A 17,302-nucleotide genomic window follows, 5' to 3' on the forward strand; every position below is an offset into this window, starting at 1 on the left:
TTCCCAGCCAGTGTCAGTACAGTGACGGTGCATATTTTTTTAGCACTGATCACCTTTATTAGTATCACTGGTTCCCGAAAAGTGTCAGTGCTGCCGCAATATGGCAGTCATCCTATAAGTTTCTGATTTCCACCATTACTAGTATAAAAAAAAAATTGCTTACTTATATACCATAGTTTGTCGCTATAACGTTTGAATAAACGAATCAATATACGCTTATTGGAATTTTCTCCCTTCGCCCTTTCAGGACAGCACCTTGAAGAGAGAGAGAGTAACTCCACTTCTGAACAGGAAACGCTGCATGACACGTCCCTTTAAAATCAGCTGCTTCCATCAGTTTTAGTGTTTCCTCTGCCTTCGTGGATGCACTGCTGGGGAACCAGAGGGCCTGCGCTCTCCCCAAGCAGGTTTTTTTTAGCACTACCTTTGTTTTCTGTACCATACCAGCCCAGCACTCTCACGCATGAGGGGGTTGCTCTGGTGCCAGTGCTTTCGCTGGCTCACAGGTGTAAGGGTCCACCAGTGGTCATCTGCCCCGGGTGCTCGGGGGGGGGGTGTCGATTTGCTGAAAGAGAGTCTATGGCGGGTCTTGGCATGTCTGCGCCAAATCCCGGGTGGCGGGTGACGTCATTTCCGGGGGGCAGAGTCTTCTGGCAGGGCATAGCAGCACGTGATTCTGACTGCTGGAACGCAGGAGGAAGGGGCAAGTCATCTGGCCAGGACTTCCTTCTGCTCCTGAGCGATAGACACCAGACTAGCTGCATTAAAGGACAAACAGATGGAGGAGATTGAGTTGTCTGCAGCGATGGCGGATGCAGGCCCAGGTATGAGAGGTGCAGAGGCAGCTCTTTCCTTTCTTCATAGCGTGCTTGTTTTTGTTTAGTGTATACAGTTTATTGTATGGTAGAGCCTGCAGCTGTCTTAGGATGATACATTGCTTTAGTAGTTCAGCATGGAGGGAGACTCTGGGGCACGGTAGGGAGTATGCTTTAGGCTCTGCTTTTTGTCTCTCTTTTGCAGCAGTATCTCGCCCTGATAGAAGTATGTTGGTTGTTTCTGTCTTACAGAAAGCCACCGCCAAAACGGAGAACTGCAGGAAGAAAATGCCCTTCATGAAAAAACCTGTTAAGTTGCTCATGGCCCAAACAGCTTTGCAGATCTTGCATCGCTGGTTTAGTAAGGTTAGAGTCCACACGGGAGTGTAAGGAGCTCTTTTCCTCAGTGAGAATGGAATTAGCAGAGACCCTAGGGACAATACAGTCCCTTATGAAAAAACAGGGCCAGAGTTTCAGCCAGGAACAGAGCTCCCTATCCAGTCTTCCCTTCTCGGAGGAAGAGAGTGTATTCCCCCTTCAACAATTGACTCTGAGGAAGATGAGGGGGAAGAGATGAGATTGTCCAGATACAAACTAACACTAGACGTGGATGACTTGCTAAAAGCAGTCCATACCATTTTGGAAATTCAAGAGACAGCCCAGCTGTCATTACATGACAAAATGTACCAGGGGCTAGAGGAGACCAAACGTTTTTTTACTGTCCAAGTTCTGACTGATGCAGTTGAATGGAAGGATCCAGGATGAAGCGTTGGTATGGAATAAAATGCCTAAAGTTGATGCCGCCTTCTCCCAAGTGTCTAGACCATGGGTCTTCAAACTATGGCCCACCAGTTGTTTAGGAACTACAATTCCCATCATGCCTAGTCATGTCTGTGAATGTCAGAGTTTTACAATGCCTCATGGGATGTGTAGTTTCACAACAGCTGAAGGGCCGAAGTTTGAGGATCCATGGTCTAGACAGACTGATCTAGCATTTGAGGACATGGGCGTACTTATACACCATGGACAAAAGAGCAGATGCACTTTTTAAAAGCCTAGGACTCGTCCTTGCATAACCTAAAGCCGGCGATGGCCACTACAGTAGTAGCTAGACACATGGAATACTGGCTGGAACAACTTAAAAGCCATGTTATAAACTGTCCTTGATAGAACAGTGGACAAGAGGAAAGCCTTTCCGCAGAAAAAAAAATGGTGCAGCAAAGGAAGAGTTTTCAGCAAGCCCATAAAGAAAATGATCGGAACCGGAAAAGACCCTAGAATTCCCAAATGGGGGAGAGGCAGAGGAGGGGTACTCTTTAAACCCCCCTAAGCAAACCTCAAAAAAGCAATGACAACCATCTACCAGTAGGCGGGAGGATTGCAGGCTTTCCTGCCAGGTTGGGAAAAAGCAACAAAAAGGCAGTTTGTTCTGAATCTAATCAGTCAAGGATATTAGCTAGAATTCTCAGACACCCCCCCCCCCCCCCCCCCCCAGGCGGTTTTACATTACAAACTTTCCAAGGTATCAGGAAAAAGCCCTGTTGATGGTGTCTCTTCTGAGAGAACTGATGCTATAAAAAACATCCATGTGATTGGTAATCACCTCCCTGATTGGTAATCTCCAGGGAGGTATTGCTGAGAGATTAAATAGGGTTGAGAACCAGGGTCTGTTTGGCCAATAGGGAGAAATTAGGATGAGATCTGTGGACTTTTTTTTCTGAATTTTGCCAACACTCTTGGTATTAGCTGAAAATGGGGGGGGGAGTGCCTGACAACACCTGGACATGCTGTTCTTTTAGGATCTGCTGGAAGAATAGGAGGCTTAGATGGGCCGCCTTTAATTCCCTCCAATTTGAGGACCTTCTTGCCTCTGGGTTGGACCAAACTCTTCGAGGTGAGCTCCACATCCCCATGCGCTCACATCTGCCGTTACACTCCACGTTATTGGAAAAGTCCAAGGGAGTCCTTTTGAAATGTTCCTTTTTGTTCTCTCCACCAAAGTCACCTTTTTGCCCTTGTTCCTATTTTGAACTTCTTTTCCAGAGGTTCCTGGTGTGTCCAATTCAGTAGAATGTCTGCCTGCAGACATCGAGCATGTAGCCTGGCCCCCTGCACTGAAGGGATTGCTGCTGTTAACAGACCTAAAACTGACCTGGCTTCCCTTACTGAAACCTCTATGTTGGTTTGAAGTGTTCTTAAAGTCAACCATTTTTTCTCCCATGGGAAAAAGAGTCTTGGGTTCAGTAGAACAATTTCGTATCCCAGAAACCTCACTTGTTGAGACGGTATCAGATTTGATTTCTGGAGTTTCAGAAGCCAACCTAGGCTTTTCCGATGTCCCTGCATTACTTGCAGATTGACCACTACCTGATCTTTTGTTTCTGCAAACAGAAGTAGATCGTCCAGATATGGTACTATGGAGATCCCCTTCAGTCTCAGGGAGTTCAGAACCACTGCTAGCACTTTCGTGAACACTCTGGGAGGGGGAGGCTGAAGGGCAGCACCCTGAACTGAAGGTACCGAACCCTAACACTCCCCCCCCCCCCCCCCCCCCAAGTTGACCGCTGGTCGCAGGAATTTCTGCAATTGGTATATGGAGATAAGCATCCCTCAGGTGAATGGATGCCACATAACTGTTGGGGATGAGTACATTTTTCACAGAGAAAATCGTGTCCATCCAGAACCTTTTGTACTTTATAGATTGATTCTCAACCTGAAGATTCTGAACCAGATAAAATTTCCCAGATATTTTTTTTTTTTTTTTGATCAAGAAAATAGGGGTTTTTACTCCATCTTCTTGGTCCTTTGGAAATTACAAAATTGTCTTTTTTTTTTTTTTTTTTCTTGGTTCTTCCGCTATAAAAAAAAAAACCCCCAAAAAATTAAGATCAAATACCCCCAAAAGAAAACCCGATTTGTGGGGAAAAAAATTACATACATTTTATTTTGGTACGGTGTCGCACAACCACTTAATTGTCCCTTTTAACGCAGTGTCGTATCGCAAAAAAAAAATCTTGATCATGAAGGAGGGGGGTAAATCTTCTGGAGGTCAAGTGGTTGTTTCAACTCAGATTTTGCTTAATATGAATAAAAATAAAACCAGCATCTTTTGGTTATATACATTCTAATTAATTTTGCAAACTTTTCACTTGTCACAAAAGAAAGAGGGAGGTAGTGCCAGTGTAAAGACATTCCTGCTACAGTCATTGATCCCCATATTGTAATAAGAGAAACTGCTAGAAGGAAAAAATGAAATTCTAATAGCAGAAAATGACTTTAAATTAAGCTGTGACTTCTGGTGTGGTGTTGCACCTTTTAAGAAGGATGGGGTAAGCTTGCTCTGATTATTCTTTTTTTTTTTTTTTTTTCCATACTGATCATCTCTAGTTAAATTTGAGTTAAAGACTACAGTTTTGCAAAGTATGACAGAGCAGTGTGACTTTATATGTATTTGCAATAGGAACTTCTGTCTTAGTCTGTGTCTTCTGTTTTAATTTGATAAATCCAGATGAGGATAAAATTAATTTAGACATGCAGTTGTGGTACACCACATTAATGAGATGGTACTCCTACTTTTAACATCTTGCCAACTAGCCGCCGTCATTATACCGTGGCAGGTCAGCACTATCCCGCGAGCCCTCATAGCTATACATTGGCTCCTTTATGTGGGATAGCAGGTGCACGTGCCTGCTGCACTGCGGGGGTGCCGACAGTCACGATGGCTGCCTTCCATTACTAGTTTAAAATAAAAATGCCATAAATCTATCCCGTTTTGTAGATGCTATAACTTTTGCGCAAACCAATCGATACACGCCTATTGCAATTTTTTTTTTATTACCAAAAATACGTAGAAGTGTGTGTGTGTGTGTGTGTGTATGTATATATATATATATATATATATATATATATATATATATATATATATATATAAATTTTCAGGGGGGAAAAGGTGCTTTTTTTTTTTTTTTTTTTTTTTTTTTTTTTAATTGGGGATATTTTATTATAGCAAAAAGTACAAAATGTTTTTTTTTTTAAATTGACGCTTTTTTGTTATTTATAGCGCAAAACATAAAAACCACACAGATGATCAAATACCACCACAAGAGAGCTCTATTTGTGGGGGAAAAAGGGACGTCAATTTTGTTTGGGTGCAGCAGCGCACGACCGCGCAGTGCCGAATCACAAAAAATGCTCTGGTCATTGAGAAGCCATATCTTCCCGGGGCTGAAGTGGTTAATGAATGCAATGATTTAGGAAGCATAGAACTACAACCCAACTCAAAAATCTATAGCTCTCATTTTCCAGCAGCCTAAATGTTTTCAGGAACAACATAAAAACAACATGTTGCCAGCTATTTGTCACTGCTTTCTTCTCTGGTTAATTCTAGTATATGAAACAGCATTTGACTACCTCTGCAGTTTGTATATTTGTGTTTTTATATTTACCCTAATTTGTCAGTGCCTTACACAAAACTGCAGATCTTTTCTGACAATGTATGGGCTGAATATAGAATTACTGCCTTTTCAGAAACGAAACAAAAAATGGCCTTAATGTATAACTTAAGGGTCCGTGTATTTGCATACAGCCATAACTGAAATTCTACCTCTTGCTCTAAAAGGCATAAATTGGTTCTAGACTGCAATACTTTATTTACCAGCTAACCTAATGACAGTCTACTACTTTTGCACAATACGTTGTCATAAACTGTATAATCAGAAATGCATATGTTCAGGTCTTTAATAAATGATAACATTAATTATGTTTGATATTTGCATGTCATTTTTATTTTGCTATTGTCTATCCGTTTATTCGTAATTGTGAGGTGCTGGCAGGGTTGTGTTTACATGTTAAAACCATTTTTTTGCTAGAAAATTACTTAGAAGCCCCCCCCCACAAGCTAAATAATACAGTATCTCACAAAAGTGAGTACACTGCTGACAATTTTGTAAATATTTTATTATATCTTTTCATGTGACAACACTGAAGAAATTACACTTTGCTACAATATAAAGTACTGACTGTACAGCTTGTATAACAGTGTAAATTTGCTGTCCCCTCAAAATAACTCAACACAGCCATTAATGTCTAAACTGCTGACAACAAAAGTGAGTACACCCCTAAGTGAAAATGTGCAAATTGGGCCCAATTAGCCATTTTCCCTCCCCAGTGTCATGTGACTCGTTAGTGTTACAGGGTCTCGGGTGTGAATGGGAAGCAGGTGTGTTAAATTTGGTGTTATCGCTCTCACTCTTTCATACTGGGCACTGGAAGTTCAACATGGAACCTCATGGCAAAGAACTCTCTGAGGATCTGAAAAACAGAATTGTTGCTCTACATAAAGATGGTGTAGCTATAAAAAGATTGCCAAGACCCTGAAACTGAGCTGCAGTACAGCTTGCCAAGACCATACAGTGCTTTAACAGGACAGGTTCCACTCAGAACAGGTCTCGCCATGGTCGACCAAAGTTGAGTTCGCATGCTTAGTGTTATATCCAGAGGTTATCTTTGCGAAGTAGATGTATGAGTGCTGCCAGCATTGCTGCAGAGGTTGAAGGGGTGGGGGGGTCAGCCTGTCAGTGCTCACACCATACACCGCATCTAATTCTCTGAAAGAAGCCTCTTCTAAGCCCTTGCACACACGGTCGGAAATTCCGACGGAAATGGTCTGATCGGATTATATTGTCGGAAAATCCGATCGTGTGTGGGCTCTATCGGACTTTTTCCATCGGTAATTCCAACTGAAAAAATTTGAGCAGGATCTTAAATTTTCCGACAACAAAATCCGATCAGACTTTTTCCGAACCTTTTGTAGAGAATTCCGATCGGACAAAGTGCCACGCATGCTCAGATCAAAGTACGAAAGCAAAGCTATTGGCTACTAGGCTGAACGTAGTCCCGTCGTAACGAACGAACGTCATCACGTTCCAAACTATCAATTTTCCGACAACTTTGTCCGACCATGTGTATGCAACACCAGTTTTGGACAAAATCTGTCGGAAAAAATCACACGGATTTTGTGGTCGGAATTTCCGACCGTGTGTACAAGGGCTTAGAATAATGCACAAAAAAAGACTGCAAACAGTTTGCTGAAGACAAGGAGACTAAGGACATGGATGAGACCAAGATAAACTTATTTGGTTCTGATGGTGTCAAGCGTGTGTGGCGGCAACCAAGTGAGCAGTACAAAGTGTGTCTTGCCTACAGTCAAGCATGATGGTGGGCCACACAAAATATTGACACTTTGGGTCCAATTTTGACATTTTCAATCAGGGGTGTACTCACTTTTGTTGCCAGCGTTTTAGACATTAATGGCTGTGTGTTGAGTTATTTTGAGGGGACAGCACATTTACACTGTTACACAAGATATACACTCACTACTTTACATTGTAGCAAAGTGGTATTTCTTCAGTGTTGTCACATGAAAAAGTATAAAAAATTTTACAAAAATGTGAGGGGTGTGCTCACTTTTGTGAAATAGATAGATATCTATCTATCTATCTCTATCTAATGAATGAGAGAGAGAGATATATATTGTTTTTCTTTTTCTAACACCCTAGAGAATAAAATGGCAGTCGTTTGCAATACTTTCTGTGACACCATATTTGTGCAGCGATCTTACATGCGCACTTTTTTTGGAAAAAATACACTTTTTTAAATAAAATGTAAAAAAAGCATTAAAGTTAGTACATTTTTTTTTTTTTTTTTTTTTTTTTTAATATATTGTGAAAGATAATGTTACACCGAGTAAATTGATACCCAACATGTCATGCTTCTAAATTGCATCCCCTCGTGGAATGGCGACAAACTTTTACCCTTAATCTCCATAGGTGACGTTTAAAAAATTCTACAGGTTGCATGTTTTGAGTTAGAAAAGGTCTAGGGCTAGAATTATTGCTCTCGCCCTAACAATCATGGAAATAAGGCCACTTTCACACTGGGGCAGTGGGTGCATCGGCAGTAAAGCGCCACTATTTCTAGTGGCACTTTACCATCAATTTATCGTCAATTTTGCCTTGCTATTCGGCCACTGGCGGGGAGCTTTTACCCCCGCTAGCGATTGAGAGGGTGAAAACCACCTGCAAAGCACTGCAGCAGCAGCGCTTTGCCGGCGGTATAGCCACGCTGCCCATTGATTTCAATGGGCAGTAGTGGTATTCACACCACTCCTTCACCGCTCCAAAGATGCTGCTAGCAGGACTTTTTTTTAGCATCCTGCCAGCGCACTGCTCCAGTGCTAAAGCTGTCGGGGCTTTCACATTGGAGACACAGCAGCGGCTCTTTCACAGCACTTTGCAGGTGCTATTTTTAGCACTAGTGCCTGCAAAGCACCCCAGTGTGAAAGGGTTCTTACACACGTGTGGCTTGAACACAGTTTTCATATGCATTCACTTCTGCACGTGAGCTCGGCAGGATGGGGCGCATTAAACATTTTTATTTTTTTTTGTTTTGTTTTGACACACTTCTTTTAAAAAGAAATTATCACTTTTATTCCTATTACAAGGAATGTAAACATCCCTTGTAATAGAAAAAGCATGACAGTACCTCCTTTTTAAATATGAGATCTGGGATCAAAAAGACCTCAGATCTCATATTTATACAAAAATGCAATAAAAAGTCTTTTTTTTTTTTTTTTTTTAAGAGCTATGGGATGAAGTGACGTTTTGATGTCGCTTCCACCCTGTAATTGTATGGAGCTGGGTGGGGGCCATCTTCCCCTCACACCATACCACAGAGGGGACAGGATCCAATTGCTGCCGACGGCTCTGGTAAGCGGTGGGAGTTCTAAATGGTCTAAAAGGATGATTGGTTTTAATTGAGGTAAGGGTAAGAAAACATTGTATATGAAGGTTTATTACCAGGTTGCGTATTAACCGACATCTGCATCTGCACAGTGGCAGTTCGGCATCGAGAGTCACCAACAAATCACACTGTCTCATCTCCGAGCACTGCTGTCGCCAAAGGGGCGATTACAACCAGCACAGACAATTCGAAGGCCGTGTGAGTGTGGGCAACCCTTGTGAAGGGTGAAAACAGTGAGCCTGATGGGAAACCTAAGATGCAAGAAAAAGTCCCACCATCTGCTCTCAATTTTAATCAGTGATGGATATGGAGGCAGTTACCCCTTTGGCTCCTGCCTCAATTAAATTCCCAAAACTCCTTTTTTCTTTTCTCATTTTGTAAATTTTTCTTTACTAGTTTTTGTTGAGTAGACATAGATTAGGACACCTGTCAGTTTTTATTGCTCTTTGTGCCCCCATTAAGGAGATTCATCCTCTTTAATTGGGCTGTTTACCATTATTGTTGAAATTTAAAAGGAAATGTCAAAATGTACAATTATTTTGTATTTGTTTAAATTCATTACTAAACTAAATTTCTTCCGGAATTTGAATCGGATATGAAAGTTAAATTGAATTAGAAAACAAATTTGAACTATAAACATATTGCTGACTCTCCTGATTTCCTTTAAAAACTATTAGTGTTGGCTGTCTTCCGAATTGCAAAGAATAGAAAATAAAGGAATACAATAGTAAACAATAGAATTAAATAGAATATAGCCATCTTTCAAAATTCGAATTTTGAAAAGAATAGAATAAAAAATAGAGTAGAACAGAAAATAAAATAAAAGAATAGCATAGAAAATAAATAGAATGGAGAGAAACAGAATGGAATAAAGGAATAGAATTTGAAAAAAATAGAAACAATATAGCCATCTTCCAAAATTTTGAATAGAATAAAACAGAAAATAATATAAAATAAAATAGAATTTAACTGTAATTTGAATAGAATGGAGCCAGCTATCCTTCACAATGAATTCAGAACCGTTCAATATTTTTGATTCTAATTCTTCTAATCCATTGGAAAAATTTGAATCTGGTCAAAAACAAATAAAGAAAATGAAGTGAATTTAGTTACGAATGCAGCCGAAACAAAATTGGTAACTTTAACGCATCGATTCAAAACAAAACATTTTTTTTGTTCTGCACATGTCTAGTGAAAATTCACTCTGCAAAAAATGTCCAGTTCAAGTAAAAAAAAAAAAGACCATTGTTTTTGGTTGCACATGATTGGATGATCAAAGTCCACAGATCTTCACCTTACACCTTACCCAGGCAAAATTCCCTTGAAAAGTGAACAGCCTATTTGCCTTTAGCAAATCAACCACGAAGTTCAATTTTCCCGATTTTTCCTTTTTTTTTGTTTTAGGCTGCATATAGGTACTGTAAATAATCTCCTAAATGTGCGCCATTTGGGAGATATTTCCTACATATGCAGCCTATGACATCATCATCGCGTGCGCTCTGAAGGAACAGCCACCCGTGCTGTTTCTTCAGAGCCCTGTCTCATGACCGCGACATTGCGTGGCTCAGGCCAGTCACACAGCCTGAGTCCGTGGTCCCGGAAGGAAAACTGACGGAGATGGATATGGACTCCAGAGGTGACAACGAGGGCTTCGTTTGCAGCTTGTTATTTACTTTATATTAATTTACTTTGCAGGTCGTGGGGGAGGTTGGGCATCAGCACTTGCTTTTTAACTCGAGGTCGAGAAAACAGGTACATTTTTTAGTAAAATGGCACACGGTATGCATTAAACGTTGTTAGGCGCACAGTTAACCCCTTGATTGCCCCTAAATGTTAACCCCTTCCCAGCCATTAGTACATATGTTTTATAGCAAAGTAAAAAATATTGTAAAAAGAAATATATATATATATATGTATAATATATATATATATATATATATATATATATATATATATGTGTGTGTGTATATATATCATTTATTTTTTTTTTTTCAAGATTTGCGACTTTTTTTTTTTGTTTAATAAAAAAAAAATCCTAAACCCAGTGGTGATTAAGTCCCACCAAAAGAAAGCTATATTTGTGCGGGAAAAAAAATTATATAAGTTTAATTTTGGTACTGTGATGCATGACCGAGCAAATGCCAGTTAAAGTAACAGTGCTAAAGAAAAAAATGCCCTGGTAATGAAGGGGTTAAAACTTTCCAGGGTTTAAACAAAGCAATAAATGTACTGCTTTGCTATCTTAACCCTTTCATGCCTAAGCCTATTTCTGCCATTTGCTGCTTACAACAGATATATATATATATATATATATATATATATATATATATATATATATATATATAGATATAGAGATGGATAGATATAGAGATGGATAGATATAGAGATGGATAGATATAGAGATATATATCCTGTTTCCCCTAAAATAAGACCTAGTATGAGTGTCGGTGATGGCTGCAATATAAACCCTACCCCCCCAAATAAACCCCATCCTCTTTCCCCAAAAATAAGCCCTACCCTGAGAATAAGACATAGAAGGACTTTAACTAGGGCTTATTTGGGGGGTAGGGCTTATATTGCAGCCATCGTCGACAATCATGCTAGGTCTTATTTTAGGGGAAACAGGGTATATATATATATTATATTATTATTGGTTATTATTTTAGCAGAGACCCTAGAGAATAAAATGGTGATTGTTGCAATATTTTATGTCACACAATATTTGCGCAGCGGTCTTTCAAATGCAATTTTTGGGAGAAAAATACACTTTTATGAATAAAAAAAATAATAATAGAATAAACAGTAAATAGATACCCAACATGTCATTCTTTGAAACTGCGTGCACACTCGTGGAATGGTGACAAACTATGGTACCTAGAAAAAAAAAAAATCTGCATAGGCGACGCTTTAACAGTTACCAGGTTAGAGTTAGAGTTACAGAGATGGTCTTTTGCTAGAATTATTGCTCTCACTCTAACGATTACGGCAGTAACTCACATATGTGATTTGAACACTGTTTACATATGCGGGCATGACTTGCACATGTGGTTTCTTTACTGCACGGGGACGCGTTAAAAAATTGAATCGGCTAGGGGTGCCGACACCACGAGATACCTGGACAGGTAAATTGCCTTATATTTAAAAGTCAGCAGCTACAGTATTAGTATTAACATTGTCACTGTAAAAAAAATTAAAATTCTGATCACTTTTATTGCTGTCACAAGAAATGTAAACATCCCTTGTGACTGTAATAGGTGGTGACAGATACTTTATTTTTTATGGCGTGATCGAGGGGTCTAAAAGACCCCAAATCCTCCCTTTGCACTTCAAACTATTCAAATTGTCAAAATTATTATTTTTTTTTTTTAAATCGGCGCCATTGGCAGCCCAGTAAAAACATGAAAGCAAGATCACTTGTGGTTGTGATCTTGCTTTCATGTTTTTAGATAGACTGGAACTAAGCTGTTTCTGGCTTTGTACCTGTCTCAGCCTAGCCGGCGGAAGTGCCGCATCGTGGATCGGGTCTCCCGGTGGGACGGGAGGCCCGAGAAGAGTGACGGGAGACATTCCCTCCTGCACCCTTAGGATAAAAGCCGAGCGGCTTTTAGCTGCATCGGTTGTTATTCCTAAAGCGCTGCTGCAGGCATTACCCCGGTTTAACCCCTTCAAGCCGAGACTAGGAGTGCACCGAATGGGTTTTTTGGTGCAGATACTGAAAATGAAAAATACACCAGGCCGAAAAACCGAAAAAGACTGTTTTTAAAATAAAAATAAAAAAATGTTATACAGGAGATGGTCAGAGACTGGGGACATGGTACAGGAGATGGTCAGAGTCTGCAGACATTATATAGGAAAACATCAGAGACTGGGGATATGGTACAGGAGAGGGTCAGAGACTGCAGACATACAACAAGAGATGATCAGAGACTGCAGACATACAACAAGAGATGATCAGAGACTGCAGACATACAACAGGAGATGATCAGAGACTGCAGACATACAACAGGAGATGATCAGAGACTGCAGACATACAACAGGAGATGATCAGAGACTGCAGACATACAACAGGAGATGATCAGAGACTGCAGACATACAACAGGAGATGATCAGAGACTGCAGACATACAACAGGAGATGATCAGAGACTGCAGACATACAACAGGAGATGATCAGAGACTGCAGACATGGTACAGGAGAGGGTCAGAGACTGCAGAGATAGTACAGGAGATGGTCAGAGACTGCAGACGTGGTACAGGAGATTAATGCAGCCTCACCAGTTTCCTGTAAATGCAACCTACCAGTGCTCATCATTTGCAGCCTGCCTGTGCCTCACCATTGCCTAGCAGCCTGCTTAAGCGGGCTCACTGTTTAACAGCATGTCAAACAACAAGTCCAGCACTCTTAACCCCTGCGGTGCTGCACACTGATAATGCTCCTCCCACTGATCCTACCGACAAACTGCTCCTTAATGCGGTGTGCTGACAGCTTTTCTCCATAGATAGAGCAATGTTTTGCTTTCAGCCGCCTCATCGAGGGGAGGAGAGGACGCTCCAGAACGACACCCCTGTACTGGGCGGCACCAGGGGTGGGGCTCCGCCCCATTTTCGGCATTTGAGCAGAAAAGGCCATTTTCAGCCGTTATGTTTCGGTAATGGTGCTGTACTGCTGGCTCAGCCAATGGGGGATTCCCGGCAGCCAAGACAATCCTACCACATCGCTGGATCTAGATGGGGCTCAGGTAAGCATTAGAAAAGAACAAAATATTACAGGGCACACATGCAAAAAATGGAAAATTGTATACTCACCTTTCCGTAATTTTCCTTTCCTGACGCATCTTCATGGCAGCACACACTGGGTTGTGACTCCGCCCCCACAACCTGACAGGATTGGATTAACTATAAATTTGAAGGGGAGACACCCTGCTGCATTCTCTGTAAATATCATCACAAAAGAAACAGGGAGGGCAACTGTGTGCTGCCATGAAGAAGCTTCAGGAAAGGAAAATTACGGAAAGGTGAGTATACAATTTTCCATTTTCCTGACGCCTTCATGGCAGCACACACTGGGAAATAACTCGCCAGTCGGGTGGGTGCAAGTAAAATAATATTTATTCCTTATAATGCTGAAGAATTGGCTCTAATGACGGATCTGCCGAAGTCGGCCATGGATAAATGAGCAGAATCCACCTTGTAGTGGGAAATAAAGGTATTCCTGGAGGACCACGTTGCTGCCCTGCATATTGTCTCTGGTGAGACCCTGCAATACGCTGCCCAAGAGGTAGCCACTGCCCTAGTTGAATGAGCCCTGATGTCTTCAAGAATCGCCATATGCTGGGTGGAGTAAGCTTTTTTTAATGGTTCTGACTAATCAGGATGCAATAGTGCATGATGAGGCGGCTTGCCCACGCCTGGTTCCATGGGGAATGATCAAAAGAGAGTTAGTTTTCTTAAAAGAGATGGTAGCAGTTAAGTAGTTCATGATGGTTGTTTTGACATCTAGTGGATGAGGATTACCCTGATCGTCCGTGAAGGATGGAAGGATGATGGTTGTAATGGAAGGAAGTTGCCACTTTGGGTATGAAGTGTTCGGAAGGTCTGAGGACTACTTTGTCAGGAAAGAGAACTAACTTAATGCTTGGATCTCCGACACTCTCCTAGCTGATGTAATCACAATGAGAAAAGACAGTTTTAAAGTCAAGTCCCATAAAGAGATAGTTTCAAATGGAACAAACGGAGGAGAAGCGTGAGCATGGAGAACTATTGAAAGATCCCATGATGGAAAGACTGGCCTCCTGGGGGGTTTAATGTTTAGATAGGCTCTGTAAATTGGATTACCAATGGGTGGAATGCCCACTTAGTATTTGTTTTAGCTGACAGAGCTGATACCTGAACCTCTAGGGTACTTAAGCTTAGACCCTTGTTGACCCCCGACTGGAGGAATTCCAGGACCTGAGAGGGTTCCGGAGAAAGGGAATTCCATCCTTTCTGTTGTGCCATGAAGCAGAATCTTCCCCAAACCTTTGAATAGATGGTATTGGTAGTGGCTTTCCTGGCTTGCATCAGGGTTGACTTCATGAGAACAGCCTTGCGCTCTTAGTCTAGCCCTCTCAATCTCCAGGCCATCAGGTGCAATTTCTCTGATGCGGGATGTAAAAATTTACCTTGAGACAGAAGATCCGGAGTTATTGGGAGAGGAACTGGAGGTTGAAGGCTGAGCTGTAAGAGTGTCGTGAACCACTTCCTCCTCGGCCACAGTGGAATAATCGTAAATACCGTCACAGAGGATTTCCGAAGCCTGGATAGGAACCTCACAATTAACGGAGTTGGAGGGAATATATACCCCAACTTGAAGTTCCATGGGTGAACTAGACAGTCCACTCCCTCCACCGATGGGAATGAACCTCTTGACAGGAATCTGTGGCACTTGGTATTCATCGGAGTGGCTGCTAAATCTACTTCCAGTGTTCCCCAGATTTCCGGAAGGAGGGAGAAAGTCCGAGGGTTCAACCACCACTCGTTGGATAGCGTTTCTCGACTCAGGCAGTCGGGTAGTATGTTCTGTGCCGCTGGGACATACACTGCTTTTAAACTTGTTAGATGTATCTGAGCCCATTCCAAGATGGGCCGAACTTCTTCCATCAAGGTGGCACTCCTGGTACCCCCTTGCTTCTGAACATAAGACACTGCTACTTGGTTGTCCATTCGAATGAGCACATTCTTGTCCGTCAGAAATGGTGCGAATGCCCTTAAGGAATAAACGGCTTCCCTGAGCTCTAAAATGTTCGAGACCAAACCTTGAGCCTGAATATGCCACTGGCCCTGGGCTGCCTGGTCTTGATAGTGGGCCCCCCAACCGCTCTGGCAGGCATCCGAAGTGACTACTTCCGGGTCTGGAGGGACTATCGGTTTGTGTTTCCTGAGATTGCTCGGGCGTGTCCACCACCATATCGATTGCTTCACCGATCTGGAGATGAAGATGGTCTGATGCATTGAGACTCCATCCCACTGCCTGAGAAATTAGTTCTGTAAGGTTCTCATGTGTCACTGTGCCCATCGCACCATTGGTATGGTTGGGGACATGGACCCTAGTACACTCAGACAGGCTCTGGCTGGTAAGTGATTCCTTGATAGCAGCTTCTGCATTTTCTGTATCAGAGGCCGGATCTTCTCTTGTGGGAGCTGTATCTTGTTTGTTTTGGTGTTCAGATCTGCCCCTAAAAATATCATATTTTCTGTGGGTCGCAGACAGCTCTTTTCCCAATTGATTATCCACCCACTTCTGGAGGGTTGTAAGGAGGATCTCTCGGTGATGAATCAACGTCTCTTGATCCTTTGCTAAAAGTAGGATGTCGTCCAGATAATGGTGGACGCGTAATCCCTTTTCTCTGAGGAAAGCCACCAACGGTAACAATACTTTTGTAAATGTGATGGGTGCCGAAGAGATGCCGAATGGGAGGCACTGGAATTGGAAATGATGTTGGTTTATGGCTAACCGGAGAAACTTTTGAAAGGCCGGATGAATTGGTATATGCAGATAAGCGTCCGATAAATCTATTGAAAGCATCCAATCGCCCAGATTTATTGCTAGAAGTATGGATTGAAGGTTTTCCATTTTGAAAGCCTCCACTTTGATATCCTTGTTGAGCATCTTGAGGTCTAATACAGGACGCAAATCCCCTGTCTTTTAGCAGAAACAAGGAAGAGTGGAACCCTCTTCCCTTTTGGCATGATGGGACCTCCAGGATCGCTCCCTTTTGTTTCAATTCTGCTACGTACTTTACTAGCAGAATCCTTTGGGGTACTGAGGATGGTACTCTGGTTGCCTGGAAATGATTTGGTGGGAGTCTGTTTTTGAATTTCCACCTGTGTCCGAATCGGATTGTGGACAATGTCCATAAATCCTTTATATGGTCTGACCAGATCTTGGTGAAGTTCCTTCTGTTCCCCTGCCGGGGTGGCCTTAGATTTCTGTATCCTTAGAAAAGAAGGTTTTGTGTTTTTCCAGTCCCTTCTAAATTCCCTACCAGGAGAGTAGGACCTGGACTCTCTATATTTGTCCGGAAGATTACGTCTGTAAACAGGTCCCTTCTGCCTCTTGGGTCTCCTGTCGGAGGGGATCAGGCCTGACTTCCCTCCTGTTACCTTGAATATGGCAGAGTCTAACTTGGCACCGAACAGATTTGCGCCATCATATGGAATTCTGCACCAATTTATTTTTGATGCTGTATCGGCCATCCACGGTTTGAGCCATAGCGCTCTTCTCGCTGTTACGGAGGCCAGCATAGCCTTGGCTGAAGATCTTATAATATCTACTGATGCCTCTGCTAGCTTGACTTCTTGCAGAGAGGAAATAATCTTTCCCATTTCAATGCCATCCTGTAGGTCTTTTTCTATTTTAGATGCCCATCCTGAGATGGCTGTGGCCACTGCTGCTGTGGTAATTGCTGGTCTACAGGCTCCCCCAGCCATGGAATATGCCTTCTTCAATTCTAGGTCCATCTTTCGGTCGAGCACATCCCGAAAGGAAACAGCATCCTCGATTGGTAGTGTGACGTGGCGGGTGAGGCGCATTAATGAGGAATCGACGATGGGAGCATTAATTAAAGGCTTCACTTTTGACTCTTTTAAAGGGTACATCTTGGCTAATCTGTTTGTAAGACTAGATCTTTTGTCAGACCTCTCCCACTCG

At 42.1% G+C, this 17,302-nt stretch overlaps 1 protein-coding gene across 4 annotated transcripts in view; it reads left to right on the forward strand.

The window, feature by feature from the left end:
- PGPEP1 (pyroglutamyl-peptidase I) overlaps positions 1 to 5,576 on the forward strand; it is a 49,556-nt gene extending 43,980 nt beyond the window's left edge. For all 4 annotated transcript variants that reach the window (XM_077475897.1, XM_077475900.1, XM_077475901.1 and 1 more), the window contains one exon: positions 4,876 to 5,576. The gene's annotated coding sequence lies outside the window, so the exon portion shown is untranslated. The remainder of the gene's footprint in view (positions 1 to 4,875) is intronic.
- Positions 5,577 to 17,302: the final 11,726 nt, after the last annotated feature.

This window comes from Lithobates pipiens, unplaced genomic scaffold (genome assembly GCF_037356315.1).
Source record: "Lithobates pipiens isolate NorthernLeopardFrog02 unplaced genomic scaffold, aLitPip1_a1.2 Scaffold_13, whole genome shotgun sequence".
In the NCBI taxonomy this organism is placed as follows: Eukaryota; Metazoa; Chordata; class Amphibia; order Anura; family Ranidae; genus Lithobates; species Lithobates pipiens.